This window comes from Atractosteus spatula, chromosome 14 (assembly GCF_055471065.1).
Source record: "Atractosteus spatula isolate fAtrSpa1 chromosome 14, fAtrSpa1.hap1, whole genome shotgun sequence".
Lineage (NCBI taxonomy): Eukaryota > Metazoa > Chordata > Actinopteri > Semionotiformes > Lepisosteidae > Atractosteus > Atractosteus spatula.
In genome coordinates this window covers 27,415,559-27,431,303 of record NC_142719.1, presented here as the reverse complement: position 1 = coordinate 27,431,303, position 15,745 = coordinate 27,415,559, and the positions used below count along the sequence as shown (strand labels likewise).

The 15,745-nt window shown below is 37.4% G+C and overlaps 1 protein-coding gene across 2 annotated transcripts in view; it reads right to left on the bottom strand.

Moving 5' to 3' along the window:
- The window catches only part of shroom1 (shroom family member 1), a 34,183-nt gene extending 18,722 nt beyond the window's left edge, over positions 1-15,461 (bottom strand). The window contains exon 1 of one of the 2 annotated variants that reach the window (XM_088931645.1): positions 15,210-15,461. The gene's annotated coding sequence lies outside the window, so the exon portion shown is untranslated. Of the gene's footprint in view, positions 1-6,455; positions 6,617-15,209 lie in introns of those variants that run through there. The other variant, XM_088931646.1, reaches the window with a different exon arrangement.
- Between the last annotated feature and the right edge of the window lie 284 nt (positions 15,462-15,745).

Sequence of the window (15,745 nt, the reverse complement as noted above, 5' to 3'; positions counted from 1 at the left end):
CTATGTTTTACTGCAGCAGAATCTATAGCCGTCTTGAGAGCGACATAACAGGTTTGCTAAACTTGGACAGGACAAGCAGCAATTCTATGAAGTGCCCCAGGTGAGATTGACACATGTGGCATAACTAGCTCGGCAATGGGAGAAGAAATGCAGAAGAAGAATCCAGGAAGATGAAAAACAAAGCAAGCACTTTTAAGGGAGATACCACAACTATTTATTTCTGAGAATGCTAAATCCTGCAAACCAAATCCTCTTTGCTTTTGTGTGGGAAATAAATAGCAGCAACTTAAATGATAATAGCTTAAGCTTTCAACATTCAGCTTTAGAGATGTTTTCAGTTAGTCACATGATACTCACACACAGAGTTCAACTCCTGACCACTACTGCTTTTATTATGTGGATTCATCCCAAATTACGGCCTTCCAACTTTCCTGTGTCCTTAGGGGCCACACCAGGCATAGAAATGTTCCTGCTATTTTCACCATGGTCACTGACTTTCCAAAACTATCAGATCAATAGGTCCAGTTATTTAAATAGACTGATTTAGAAACAAAGCAGATGCCCAAATAAACAGAACTATGATATTCCATACTGTGTCATTACAAGATTATTGCTGTCTCTATTTCAGTCAAGTTCTCTCTCAAAATAACCGAGGACTTCCTTCACTGAAATCCCTCCAAAAAGATATACAGGTTAACTAGAACTTAGCCCGTGTTATTTGACCTGCTTACGATAGAATACAGCAAACACATACTCAACAGGTTTTCACCAATATTACCTTTGTGAAGAATCTCCCAGAGTCACTTTTCACACCTGAAAAATGACCCTGACCACAACATTCACTTGTAAATGAAAAAGACAGGTCTGTTGCTTTCTGTCACTGACACACCAGCTAAAAAAACTGCAAAACCCATAGCCTTCTGGCAAAACATAGCAAGGCCATTATTGACTGGGAGTTTTTAATGGTTTTCCTATTGCCTACTAATTGAAGGTAAACAATGTTTTCAGATGGCACAGACTTAACTACATTCCACAAAACCAACCTCAGATGCGCCTTTTAGAAAAGACTGGAATGCAATTGTTTAAAACCTGGAGGTGTTTGAGTTCAAACTTGTGCTAAGCAGACTTAACACAAGCCCTGAAGGAATTCTCAGAGTGTGTTTCAGTATTTCAGATAATTTATTTGCATGGTTAAGCTTCATTCCACATGGTACCATAACAAGACACAGTTTAAGGACCAAATATTGGTTTGATTCAAAACAGAAAAATTAAGAAATTACTAGTAAAGTGATGTATTTATTGTTGCACATCTAATTTTTCAGGTGCACTGGTAATACAATTATTTGGACTGTTTAGATAGATAAGGTTGTTTAGGGAGATTGTCTAGAGACCCAAACAAGGAGTATTTTATTTGCTTCTGGAAATATATATGCTACTATATATAAGATCAACAAAAAATGTTATGTAATAGAATTGATAAAAATTATAGTTGAAAGTGTCTAAATGATAGTAAAAACATACTTCATTTAGAAACACCTGACAAAAATATTTTAAAGCACATCTCTTAACTGAAATTAGTTATGTCTGATAATGCAAGACATTTAATTCAGCAGGTTGTATTGTATATATAAGTTGTTACCCATGAAACAGCAGATTTTCAATGGAGGTTGTGCTGAACCTTCATGTTTAGCTGGGGTTCATTTGAGAAAGTTTTGTTTTAAGAAACTGTGCCCTGACAGGTATGTTCACTTGATATTAAAATAATGTTTTAGGATTCAGAGCATTTGACGACTACGTCTTTGATCTCACAATTTCTCTCTGTTCCATCAGCTAAATCACACTGAGTAAATTTACATCCCACCTTCCGCATTCCTGCTAAACTAGAAGAGCAGGTTGTCCAACGGATTACCAAGTTGCAACACAGAAGGGAAACTTGCAGCTCCCACAAACTGGCATCATCACTATTTGACAATTGTTTATTTTGCCAACGTTCAGACTACCAGCCTGTAACAGCACTGCAGTAGTCATTCCAATGTAACCTTTGGCCAGTATGCCTACCTCAAGATAGCAGACAATTCAAATTTGTCTTCGGACATGAGCAATGTGATTAAAGAATACTGCCGCTGTCAACAGCAGTTTTGACTGGATCATAACAAATGCTCAAGCAGAAAGATTAAACTCCTGCCACCTTAGCCTTTTCACAATTCATTTAGACTTATAAATTAAAACGTGTTTTTTTTTGTGGTGTACTGGAACCCTCAGCAACACGTGTGGCAAAAAAGCTATGGCTACACATTAGTTCATCAGTGACCCAATCAATGCAAAATGATGCCTTTGTATTTCTAAGCTCCTGGGTAGTTTAAGCAACCATATGGAATGCGGTCTCTGTGCATAAGAAATGTCTTGGCATTCTTACAGCTCACAGCTCGGAGGCTGGCCTTACATTCCACAGGGGAAGGTACTGTTGTCATTGCAATGCTTTTCTTACCCATGGAGAAGAAACTACTTATTTCGAAAAGGTAAAAAATGTTTAGGGGAGATGAAAAGGGGGATTAAAAATGTTGCTACACTGGTTCGTATGAATTTCTACAGACTGGAACTGCTGTTAAATGGTTTAGGATGCAGTGTATTTCTGTGGTTAATAAAACAAAAAAACCTAGCTGCCCATATGCATTAACTGAGAAGGCAATTGTTGTGTTTCTTCTGGAGCATGTCAGCGGACAACTGATTAGTAGGGCACACAGCGCATGTAATGGAATTAGTACAGGCCAATATTTAACTTATTTAAACACTGAAACCTTTAAGCAAAAACTTCACAAATGCCTACTTGAAATATAAACACACTGCAAAACTGCCTGGTTTAAGCATTTGATTTTGACTAGTTTAGCTAAGTAAAAAAAGTAATTGAGCCACTATGTCTTAAACACTTATACACAATTTCTGTATGTTTTACAAATGAGCCTATTACATTTTATAGAGCTGAAATGATAACCTGTACTTTTGAGAAAAATCACTGTATAAACATATAAAATGTATTCTTTTATGAAATTGCACCTTCAACAGAATAATAAACCAAGTGTTCTCCTTGTATTAAGTGACAGACTTAATCATTAGTATAAACTCCTAAAAAAAAAGGATAAAGTGACTAGTTTGTAATAGTAAAAACACAGCAGGTGAAAAAGCTCCAAACAAAATAGAACAATTGTGCAAGTTACTCAGAACGTCATTAAATATTTAAACAGGCTGCAAAACCTCTAGTTGTAAGACTAATAGATTGTAACACAGCACTCATGCTCAAAAACGGAGGAAGGATAAGATAGATTTTGCACTTGAGTGTGTCAATGAGTCCCTGCCCATCATTCAGCGCCCTCTCTGTAAACTCAAGGTGTCAAAAGAAAAGCTGCCCATGTAACTGGGAATCTGCCTGAAAGGAAGCCCAATAACCAGGGGTCACCCAAAGTCAAGAGCAGAACAAACAAACAACCCCCACACCCCCTCTCTAATAGAGGACCCACTTCTCATAGTCCTGCAGGGGTTAGAGAAGATGAACTCTACTGGGTTAGCAAGCAGAGTGGGCAAATCAGAACATCAGTTCAAAGCCTATAAAATGTGCTCAGCACCCTTTGAATTCTCTATGATGGCACCCAATGCAGAATAAACATTATTTCAACTATTGTCAGCAATGCAATTTGCTGACACATGACACATGCAATAAAAATGCTGAGGCATTAAAAATATCCCATCCTGGTATCAATAAGCCCTTTATGTTCATGCACAAATTAATTCCTCCGAACCCAGAAAAGAGCTCAGGTAATGGATGTCATCTACAGATGAGGGCTACAACTTAAAGAAAACAATGACTAGGGAGAGGAATCAGTCATGGCCTGAGAAAGGAGACAAAAAGAAACTCCACCCTCATTCTGACAGGTAGTTGATACAAGCACATGGGCTGATGAAGGCAACATCTGAATCGGACTCTGTTCATTGAAATTATTTCACACTTGGAACCAACTGTTAGAAGCCCGTGGGTGAACTTAAAAGAATTTGTAAGTCTGTTCCCTACCTGCATGATTACATTAAACACTAACCAGACTTGTGGCCATATTTCTGCCACACCTGTCCTGTTGCAAACAAGAAGCTGTGGGAATATCTAGTTTGCCAAACCCAGCCCTGTATAAACATGGAAATCCAGAGTGCATTACAATCCCTGTGTACATGAAGGTAAGCTCTAATGACAAATGCATACAAAACAGAAAGATAATGGCATGTGTGATATTAAACTTTGTTATTGCCACTCTCATTTGACACCAGCGAAGACAACTGAATTTTGAAAAAGTGGTTTTGTTGTTCCTGTTATTTAACACTTATTTGGAAAAAATTGAACCACTGAAACAATTGCTTAAACTTGCATTCTGCTGACGAATTATAGCCCAGGTTTAGAGTGACAAATGTCATTTGATAATGAAATCGTAAAACTTATATGGTCTTTTATGGACATATTCTGAGTACCAGTCTTAGATGTACAGTAAATGTAAATAGGTAATTCAAGATGACACGCAACCTGGTAAATTCACAGATGAAAAGTTTCAGGGAAACTACAACCTTTTTAAGATACGTTTTGGTCAAAACTGGTTCACTTTTGATCACTTAATCTAACTATGTGCAGACGCTAAAAAACAGAAAACAAACATTTTCAATTACATATTTCTCTAGTTTTTTTACAAATTCGAACAATACAACAAAAATTAAAATACTTTAAGGTAGGTAATTAGATTTGTAATTTTACCAGACAGAAAAATGACAAAGGTCTATGGGATTTTTCCCATTGCCCATTTTAACTTATTTCATTTGAACTATGAGAAAGATGAATAAGGATATACATTTTATTTAAAGGAATAACACAAAAATCTCTAACTGTTAGCTGCCAAAGAACAAAGTGTATTACTCCTTAATTCAGGGTACAAATTTTACCAATGTTGCTGTTCGCCATACAGAGCCATTTCTAGTCAAATAACAGACGGAATTACTGCCTTGTATGGGAACTTATGCATTTTAATGACAAGGGATGAAAAAAAGACATGATTAACAAGTATGTCACACTTCAAAATGCAAGGTCAGATGTCCAGTACTCTCCAAATACCATTAAAACAAAACAAAACAAAAAACACTTATCTCTCACTATTTTTAGTTCCATGATTACAATCTCTATAATTATAGAAGTGTAAAGTTAGTAAAGTGGTCAGTCTGCCTTTTAACAGAAAACTGTGGAAAAGATAAAGGATGTTTTACTGCATTAGGATAGAACTAAGATTCAGTATTATCTGTCTTGACAATAATTAGTTTGCTCAGCAGATCTTGATTACTTATTGAGCAAAGTGTGTCATGGGAATTTTCTTTAAAAACGGGAAAAGAATAAATAATGCAAAAGATGGTGAAAAGATTAAACAAGATTAGCTAGATATGTATATTTAGCAATTATGGCAATTATAGACAGGTTTTTTTGCATGGTGCTTTGCAAAGTTTATATTACCCAGGCTTCCTCAAATATCATTTATTGCAAGTCAGCATGCTGGCAATTATATAGCCAAAGGAATGCTAAAGATAAGCTCAGGAAAGTAAAGCAAATACTGCTGCTACATACTATATTATGTCATGCATTTCCACAAGACTAGCTAACACCTTATCACAGAGCAGAGATCAAAAACAAATATTTGCTCCAATTCTAAACATTCCAATTTTCAGACTGAGGTTTGAAAATGCAATGGACAGAATAAATTCTGCTATTTCTGGCCAAAACCTTTTACACATATAAGATATTAAAAATTGGTAAGAAGTTAATTTTACAGTGTAAAACTGTATATGTAAGACTGTTCCTATTTCTATATTCTTGAAAACAAATGAATAAACTGACAAAATAGATATTTTTTTAAAATCCATTATTACAAGCTATAAACCTGACACTTTTTTAAATTTGAAAAAAAAGCAAGCAAGTCATGTCTGGTATTCAGTTGTTCTACTTTTGCTGGTTTCACATGGTGCGATACAACCAATATGAACATTTGATCTGGATCAGAAATGGGAAATATTTAGCATGAACTCTAGAATTACTCATTAGATGGTTCAATTTCACTTTACACTTCAAATGCATTACTCAAGATGGCTTAAATAACTAATACTTTCGCCAGGCTTTAAAGACTCACAATGCGAAGATGGTAAGAACTAACTGAAAGCTATAGAGATGCTGTACGGTGTCTCACAGCATAGCCAGAAAGCACCTCCAACAACAATTCTCACCTTACATTTACCACCTCTCCACAGAATAAGAACATTTCAATATTATAAACGTTTTTTAGTATCTCTTACTGCAGTAACGGTATTTCTCCAAGTTGCCAGCATCATTACCAATGCAGACACAAAACTCCTAGCTATTAGATGACATGATAGAGTAACCTTACCTGTGCCATTCTATACCACAACTAAATCTGATTCCACATTCAAGTTTCTCTTCCTTGTAGCCCTTTCTTATTTTCTGCTGCGTATGCTTTCAAGAGTGATCTCTCTGCTTTTTCCTCCTTCTCAGTTCCTCAACCAGCTGTCTTTTTATCCTTCCCGGTATGAAAGACAGCACAGACTGCTTCTACAGTTTATTCCTTAATCAGGTTAATAGTTGACAGGGGTTATAAAATATTTGTTTACTTTCAGCTCATATTTCTTCCACTACATCATTCAGCTATTTCTGTCCAAAGTATTCACCTTCAAACTACATAACTCAGCACAGTTCCATCATCTTCAAGAATTTGTTGTTTCTAGTTTAGGTTACTTAAATGTTCTAGGCTATTTTTTCCCTGATTATGGTCATGATACAATAGATACAATATAAAACTGTCCCTTTTCCAGCAGCAATGCTGTATGCTAAATGTTATCTAACATATTAAAAGTAGGACATGAATTAACAATGGATTCTCATCTAGTATCCCTCTCATACAAGGTGAAAATAAGATAGAAAAAAGTCAAATCCACCCACATGAAGTCATACAGAAGCCTAAAAAAACCTTAAGTGTTTACTGACATACTGAAATAACAGAAGAATTTAAGTGAATTGTCTCATTTGACTTATACTAAACTCACAAACTCTTGGGACAGTTGTGCTAGTGGCAAGGATCTCAAAAATACTTATTTTTCTGTCAGTGTCCTTCACAGCCCACAGTGTGATGAGGACAGGCAGAATGTCAAGACCCATCTCCCAGTCTGCTAAAAACAGGTCTGCTGACATAATGTCGACATGTCTACCACAGCCTCCTGGCCTTTCTGTTTTGCTTTTTTTTTCAGGCTGTGGTTAAAACCCAATCTCAAAGGTTTTTTTTAACATTCCTAGGGAATGATGCCATCCCTTGAAACTAGATTCTCTTCATCTCAAAGCTAGCCTCTCCCTTGGATGGCTAAGTATCGTCAAACATCACTTCCTTTCACACCGTACACCCTCCTCTTCTCTGAAACCTCATCTCCAGACCACTTAAAGTGCTGGCATCCATGTATGAAAGATCAGGTGCTGTATAATAATCCATGATTTGGCTTTCCTTCTATACATACTTGGTCTCAAAATGACATTCTTATAGAACAATCATACTTACGAAGCACTTTCAAGCTCCCCAGTAGAGTGTATATTTTCACACAAGGAAGCAAAGAGCCTATATTAAAGAGCCAGGGCAAATTACAGTGCCTCATAAACTGTGAATAATTAATAAATAATTTTTAGATGACAAAAGCTTTTTCTATTGTGTTATCTGATTTCAGCCAACCACAGAGGTTCACTCTCCAAAACAGATATTACAAAAAAAAATTGCTGCCAGTCGGAAAACAGTATTTTCTGTCTATGAAGATTATACTTCGTAATTCCACACTGCCACAGCGGAATTCTCTCTGAACTTTGTAACAGGGAGAAGGGAGGAGACAGATATCTCCTAGGTGGGGGGGTTAGCAATTTTAAGAGAGATCAACTAAAACACAGAGTCTCTGTGCCAAGGAAGGATTTGCAAGGGTGCAAATATTTGTCATTGCACAGAGGGGCACGGCTACGTTGTATATAAGATAAACAACACTGCAAACAAAATCGGGAATTTTGTTGGAAACATAAGCAAAAATTAAAATCCGTTGACTTGACATCCTGGAAATCGCTCCTGAATAAGGTTGAAACAAAAGTGTTAACTCATCAAACTATTGCCATCAAGCTACTACGACAGCTCACAGAGGCCACCTTTTCATTTTTACTCAAGCAGCCTTTTATACCCACTGGGAAACACTGTGCTCCAAAGTGTGGAACATCACTTATCACACCAGCACCATCGAACAAGAGAGGCAGAATAATAAAAGAGAGGCAATGCCCTGGGTGGAAAAATAACGCCCCGCGATACAACAAGAGAGCCACCAAACGGTGGCACAAATGCCTTTGCTTCTCTTGGTCCCCATTTCCAATCTGTGCAAGCTCACTTTTCACGCATGGTGCATTTCACCGAGATACATGTGAGGGTCTGCTCAAGAGATTCCATAGGTTCTGTAAAGCACTCTGTGAAAGTATGTAAGGAATGCGTGTCTAGTTGATTAGAGATCATGGACATCTGGATCAAAAACACCAAAACCGCGCAAAGAATGAGTGGAAAAGTGTGTTCTTCCATGGGATACTGACTGATCCGATTTTTATAGGGCTTTTTTAATGGGTATTTTAATGAAGAAAGAGACAAAGGGGTTTGTAAGCACACCTCCATATAGGGAACTCAATCTGTTACTGAATTGCACTATGATGTATCGATGGACACTTTTATCCAACATTTTTTTGAACGATCAAATTAGAAATTTTATGCAGAGTATTGTCTCGCAATGCTGTGACTGTGTCACACATTTTTTTTTCTATAAAAAAGCTTTCCAATTGCAGTCCCTTAATATATCAGCTGTTTAAAGCCTCATTTGTTTGACATACATTATATTAAACACACTTCAGTACTGATCACCTCACACAAAGTGAGCATGGAATTTCAAATATTCAGTTCTCCTCTGCCTGACTTCTTTGTCATTCTTAATCACTTGCCAAGACGGAACCTCTCCAATAGACTAATTGGAAAGAGAGGCCTGCTGTGCACAAAAATCCAGTCACATCTAATAAACAGACTGAGGTCTGGGATTGTTTGGGCAAAAGATCAAATATTTTGTGTAACACATCATTTCATTTTTGTACAGACCTATCTAATATGAATGTTTCGCACATTCCTAGAGCGTCAACTCTTAATGTATTACAAAAAAGCAAAGCATTCCATACCAAATTCTATGTACTGCTGTGAACTTTGAGGAATCTCAAGCACTTAATTGAGAAATTATACTGTAATCACCTAAGTACCCACATAAGTATCCTATCAGAACAAAAGGCCAGCCTATTACATAGGAGAAATAAGTAAAAATATGAGATCAGCTTCAGGACACAAAAAAAAACAACTGCAAAGCACAGCCATGTAGAGCACAAAAACAAAAGTATTTAAGCATGGACTCCAAAAACTCCAAATACAATACTGTAGAGTCATCATCTCAGATAAATTCCAAATCACTCTCCCAACTCCCAATCTCATGAATCAGAAAATGTGATCTCACAGATTAGTTTCTAATACGTACTGTTACTCTCGACATGGTGAGTGAAGAAATGGAAAGCAAACGTTTTGGCTGCAAAGAAAGCACACAACGTTGCACAGTATTATATATTTCAACAAATTTTGAACCTGTAAATTTCCAACAGCTCTGCTACACAGACCAATAAAAAGTTGTTTCTAGCCAGTGCTTCAGGAAGAGACCAGAACATTAGAATGTCTTGCGAGAGGAAAACTGCCTTTCTTGGAGTCATACTTTAAAGTGGAATTTTAAAAAATGCAACTTGCACACTTAACTTTTTATGTCTACATGTTACTGTTACTAATGGCTGAGACACTCTCCTATCTCACTAGATAACATTTCAGTTTGGCAGTAATGTGAAAAGTAGAACAGTTTCACGAATTTAGCTGTGTGCTTTAAGCATCCAATCCATGATGCACAAGACACTCTATTTGCAGACCAGATGTGCAATTAACAGCAAATCCTAATAACAGGACATCTTATTCCTAGCTGTAACAGGTCAAATGCAATTTATAAAAATGAAATATATTGTTACACAGATTAAACCATCGCATTACTGCTGTAATGCGCAAAACACGTATGTTTCATGCTGGACACACACAAGTGGAAACAGTTATCTATGTACAGTATGTCAAAATGCTCGGACATACTCAGACAAATATCTGACAAATGCAAATTTCTGACACTAATTATGGGCACCACAGTAATACAAATATTTAATTTCAGAAGCACTAAATATGTTTTGTAATGTCAGCTAACTATAAGACATCTTATCAATACAACAGTTTGTAACTCAGTCTCCTTTCAGCCCTATTCAGTTAAAAAGGTTTTCTTTCATTGACAGCCCAATTACTGAAGAACAGCCATCTTTTAAATTCTGTCAGTGACTTTAACAGCTGCCACTGGAATTCTGCAATAACAAACAACGTTACATTCATTAGTCAACCCGAGGGATTACATTTGGCTTAGGAACAATATAATTTCCATACCTCCTCCCTCCTTATCCAACTTTTCTGGTTCCCTTCTCTAAAGCTTCTCTCTTCTTGACTCAGCATTCCTCAATAAACTAGTTACATGCATGAAACCCACCACATCTATTTTAGATCCCATTACCACCCCTTTATTTCAGTCCTGTTTCTCTCCTCTCTGTCCCATTGTCCTCAATATTATAAATGAATCCTTGAGCACTGGCATAGTACCAACAGTCCTCAAAACTGCTGCCATTACCCCCATGCCAAAAAAGCCTAACATGGCTCTCAACAATCTTAACAATTTTTGCCCCATCTCCAACTTACCCTTTCTTGCAAAAATTCTAGAACGTGCTGTCACATTTCAGTTACATAAATCCACTTTATGACAAATAACCTTTTTGAACCCCTCCAATCTGGCTTCCGTCAACTTCACAGCACAGAAACTGCCCTGATCAAAGTCACTAATGATCTTCTAATAGCTTCTGATTCTGGTTCTCTTTCTATACTCATCCTTCTTGATCTCAGTGCTGCTTTTGACACTGTTGACCATGACATCTTACTTTCTCATCTCGAGACTTTGTTTGGAGTTTCTGAAACTGCTCTCAAATGGTTCAAGTCTTACCTCACTGATCACTGTCACTTTGTCTCTCTTAATGGGTATAGGTCTGAAATTGGTCTTGTTAAGTCTGGTGTTCCTCAGGGCTCAATACTGGGCCCCTTGCTCTTCAGCATTTATATGTTTCCACTTGGTCAGCTTTTAAGATCACATGGCCTCAGCTATCATTTCTACACTGATGATACTCAAATATACATCCATACCAAAACTGACACTGATGTGGCTGTCTCTATTCTATCTAACTGCATCCCTGACATAAAAACTTGGATGACTCAAAATTTCCTTCATCTTAACTGTGACAAGACTGAAGTCATGCTTATTGGCACTCCCCATTAACTTCGTAAAGGTAATCCTGTAACTCTATCTGTAGATGGTTCTGTACTTGAGCTTCAGTCTAAATTGAAAAACCTTGGGGTGATATTCAATTCTGGCTTAACATTTGACCCAATATGTGCAGCATATTGTCAAAACATATTTTTTTCACCACAGAAATATCGCTAGACTACAACCTATGCTATCACTAACTGTGGCTGAAAAGCTGATCAACACATTTGTGTTCTCTCAAATTGACTACTGTAATGCTCTACTCGCTGGGGTATCTAAATCTACTTTGAACAAACTGCAGTATGTCCAAAATACAGCAGCCAGAATCCTGACCAGGTCTAGTGCAAGTGATCACATTACTCCTATCCTGGAGTCCTTGCACTGGCTTCTGGTCAAATTCTGTGTGGACTTTAAAATCCTCATGCTCACCTATAAGGCTCTGCATGGCTTGACACCACATTACCTGTCTGAACTATTATCGCCTTACTCTCCACCTCGCAACCTTCGCTCCTCTAATTCTGGTCTCCTAACTGTCTCCCAAGTCCATGTACATTGTATGGGTGACAGGGCTTTCTCCTGTTATGCCCCCAAGCTCTGGAACTCTCTGCCCAAGGATATCAGAGAGTCACCTTCTCTAAACTCCTTCAAATCCAGACTCTTCTTCTTTAGAAGAGCCTTTACTTAACTGGTTCCATTCTTCACCCCTCTGCTTTTCCTAGTACCACCATCCACGGTCTCCTCTGTATATTGTAATTGTGTTTTATCTTGTGTATTCTTTTTATTTATTGTTCTCATTCTGTAAAGTGCTTTGAGAAGCCACCTTTAAAGGCCCTATATAAAATAAAGTTTATTATTATTATTATTATTATTATAACAAAATATGAATGTAGGATCACAATTTGAAACTAAGAGGAGCTGCATTTTGGAGACATTCAACAGATCCTACCTGTCAGCTCTGTATGTCTAGGTAAATGGGTCCTTATTTACACCTCTTTTCGTAATGCCCCAAACTAATGTGTTTTGGAAATATGAGGAGTCTGTGACGTACTATTCTCCTACAATCCCCAGAAGTGCTTCGAGTAAACTTGCTTTTCGAGCATTAAAAGTGCTAAGATACGTTGGAGAGTATCAAATTACCTCAGCACTATTAATGCTGAAAAGTGATTTTTGAAAGTGGGGATGGCAACAGCAAAGAAGACTATTCTGAGGATTTGGATAGAGCCTGCTCTTTCTTCTTTTGTTTGGTTGGGATATTTACATGATATTTTTCATCCACAGAGGTCCAAGGCTCATCCTCACCCTGTCACACTGCTATTGATAGAGTACTATAGATCCAACGATTTGGTGTTTCCAATTCCTTGTCTAAGTATGTTTCACCCCCTATGTTCCTATTTATTTCTCTCTTTTTTGGCTAAAACACTGTAATGCACATTGTGTATCTCTGAAAGAAATGTACAGTATGTTGTTTGTTTGTTCTGTTGTTGCTTCTGTGTTTTTGGCAGGGTTTAAATAAGTAAAAATAAAAGAATTGTTAGAAAAATAGGAGACAATTCTTCACATACAGACTCTACCTAGTAAAGGTGATGAAAATGTCAATCATGGATCTTTCAAGAAGAGGCTAGAAGAGTTTTTGAGATTACGTAGGCCAACTATTCAGAGGGTATTAGCCCTGTTGTCCTGCCTAAATTGCACTTTGAACTTGCTCCCCCTAAACTACCAAATTCATCAAGCTATTTTCTAACAGCTTCGTCCAATTCAAGGTCACAGGAAAGCCAAAACCCACCAGCAAGCGATGGACACAAAACAGGGTACACCCTGGACAGGAAGCCAGTCAATCACAGAGTAGACTCACACACACTCACACCAAGACCAATTTTCTAAAGACCAAACCAGAGCACCCAGAGGAAGCCCACAAGAACACTGGGAGAACATTTTTAAATTAAAAATGCTCCCTGCAAGTTTAGAAAAAAAACTGTAAAAAATACCTACATTGTATCAAGAATCCTACTGAGATAAAACAAAGAGAGATCTCCAAGCAAGTCTCTGAGATGGTTACAACCTTGGACAATAGTGTAGGCACCATAAAGTGCTCTGGCTGTCATCAGCTCTACCAGAGAGGACACAGAGGGAGTCAAAGTTTGCTCTGCGCAAGCTATTCAGTTTCAGAAAAGGGACAAAACCGGGGTGTCCAATTTCTTCTAAATTAAACCACAACAGTAGTGTCATTTTTTCAGCTACTTTAAATTAAACATACAAAAGTCATTAGCTGAAAAAAGGAACTCTACATTATTTAGAAAGCTTGCATTTATTTGACTGTGAAGGCAAGTTATTAAAAACACAACATAGACGGGGGTTTTTTCAACCATCCATTCAGACTAGAATCCCGTCACAATGTTTTTGTAGTCTTCTTAAGCAAGCAGTCAATTCATTCCACGGGTAAATTTCAAACAGCCAATATTTGCATAAATTGCCATTTTAAGCAGAAAACCTAGAACAGCAAGGAACGTTTTTAATTATGGTTGCTCAGCCGTCTCACTTTCACTGGCATTTGGTGTTGAAACTAATACTCAAGTGCTACTAATCGAACATTTTTAGGAATCAACTGAAGCAAAAGCTAACTTTATTTGTGCCTGCAGATATCTTCGTAGTAGCTCAGATTTGGGAAAAGTTATAAATTACAACCAACCTACAAATGAGTCTTAAGAGTACAAAATGTAGTCAGAAAACGGCTACTGACTTCAGCCTAGGATATGCTTCGTATTTCTTCAGAAATATACGTAAAGCTTATCGGCATTCGAGATCAATATCTAAAAATGGGATATAATGCTAACTTAATTAGACTAGATGCGCGGCTATGGACAAGAATTCTGCAAAGTGCATGAATTATTTCTCCGTGCTCACGTCTGACGAGTGAAGGTGCGATGATCAGTTTGTTTTTATACTGTATACGTTCTAAATGTAGCGCAGAATAACCACTGAACTATACAGCTGGAGGACTATAATTTTAACTAGGTCTAAGAAAACCAAATGAAAACAAGTACTGTATGATTACTTATGATGCACCATTCTAATGTAAGGTGGGAAGATTTCAAAAGCGTTTATTATGGGTTCAATGCTAGTCTGTGTAGACCTTGAACCTTGATATACGTTTTTGCGATAGACAGACGGAGCTCAATCGCCTTCTTCTCCTTTGCTCACAAAAAAAAATCTTACAGAGATAGCTACATTATTTAGTTATGTAAGAGGAAACGTTTTATATGGTCACAGTTTGAACCCAATATGTTCCTTCCTTCTCTGAGCTCTCTCGCTTGAAACTCATTTGTATAACGACCTGCTTGTTTGAAGAGTTTCGTTCGTAGAAGGATATCCTGTTCTAAAAGACAAATCTATTCTAACAAAACAATGAAACTCAATGATGCTTAAATCGGGATAGTGGTTTTCTTAAAGGAAAGGTTTACAATTGCATTTATTAAATGTTAATAGTACTGGCAATTTACATACTACTTTTTCGTCTTCAAAATAATAGCGCTCCAACAAGATCCAGTTTTACTGAAACTTTTGACCCGAAACCGTATCACATGTTCAACAGAAAGCGCGACGAGTAGCGACACACTACAAACACATGATAACAAATTTCATAAACATACCTGGAATTTGCTTTTAAACAAATCTGGTTTCGTGTTCTGACAACAAAAGACGATAGCTGTTTTTTTTAAACAAGATCAAGCACTTTTACTTTTAAGTTAAATTAAAACGGCACAATCCCATAGACCTGATGTATACCTTACTAATAAACTTAGAAGTTTCGGTCTCTTTCGTTCTCTAAGTGCAGCAGTAGATCAGTAGATCTTGCAGAAAACTGCGGCTACCAACAGTATCAGTTTTCACTGTACTTCTCTGGCAGGAGCACAAACTCACAAAGGTAACCGAGTTACCGCTGAACCAATCAGCCACAGAGAGGCGGGGACAGCACTGTAAAACGATGTTGGTCCCGGGGGCTGAGCATTGCTTCAGTAATCCCGATTTAAAAGACCTGAACATATGATTCACATGCTGTTATGAGCAGGAAACATGCTGGGTGTCTGATGCAGACATGACAGTTGCAGCTTATTTGCACTTTTAAGACCCGAAGGCAACAAACTACAAAACAAAGTATCGCTTTTGAGCGGGTTGTGGCTGTGTT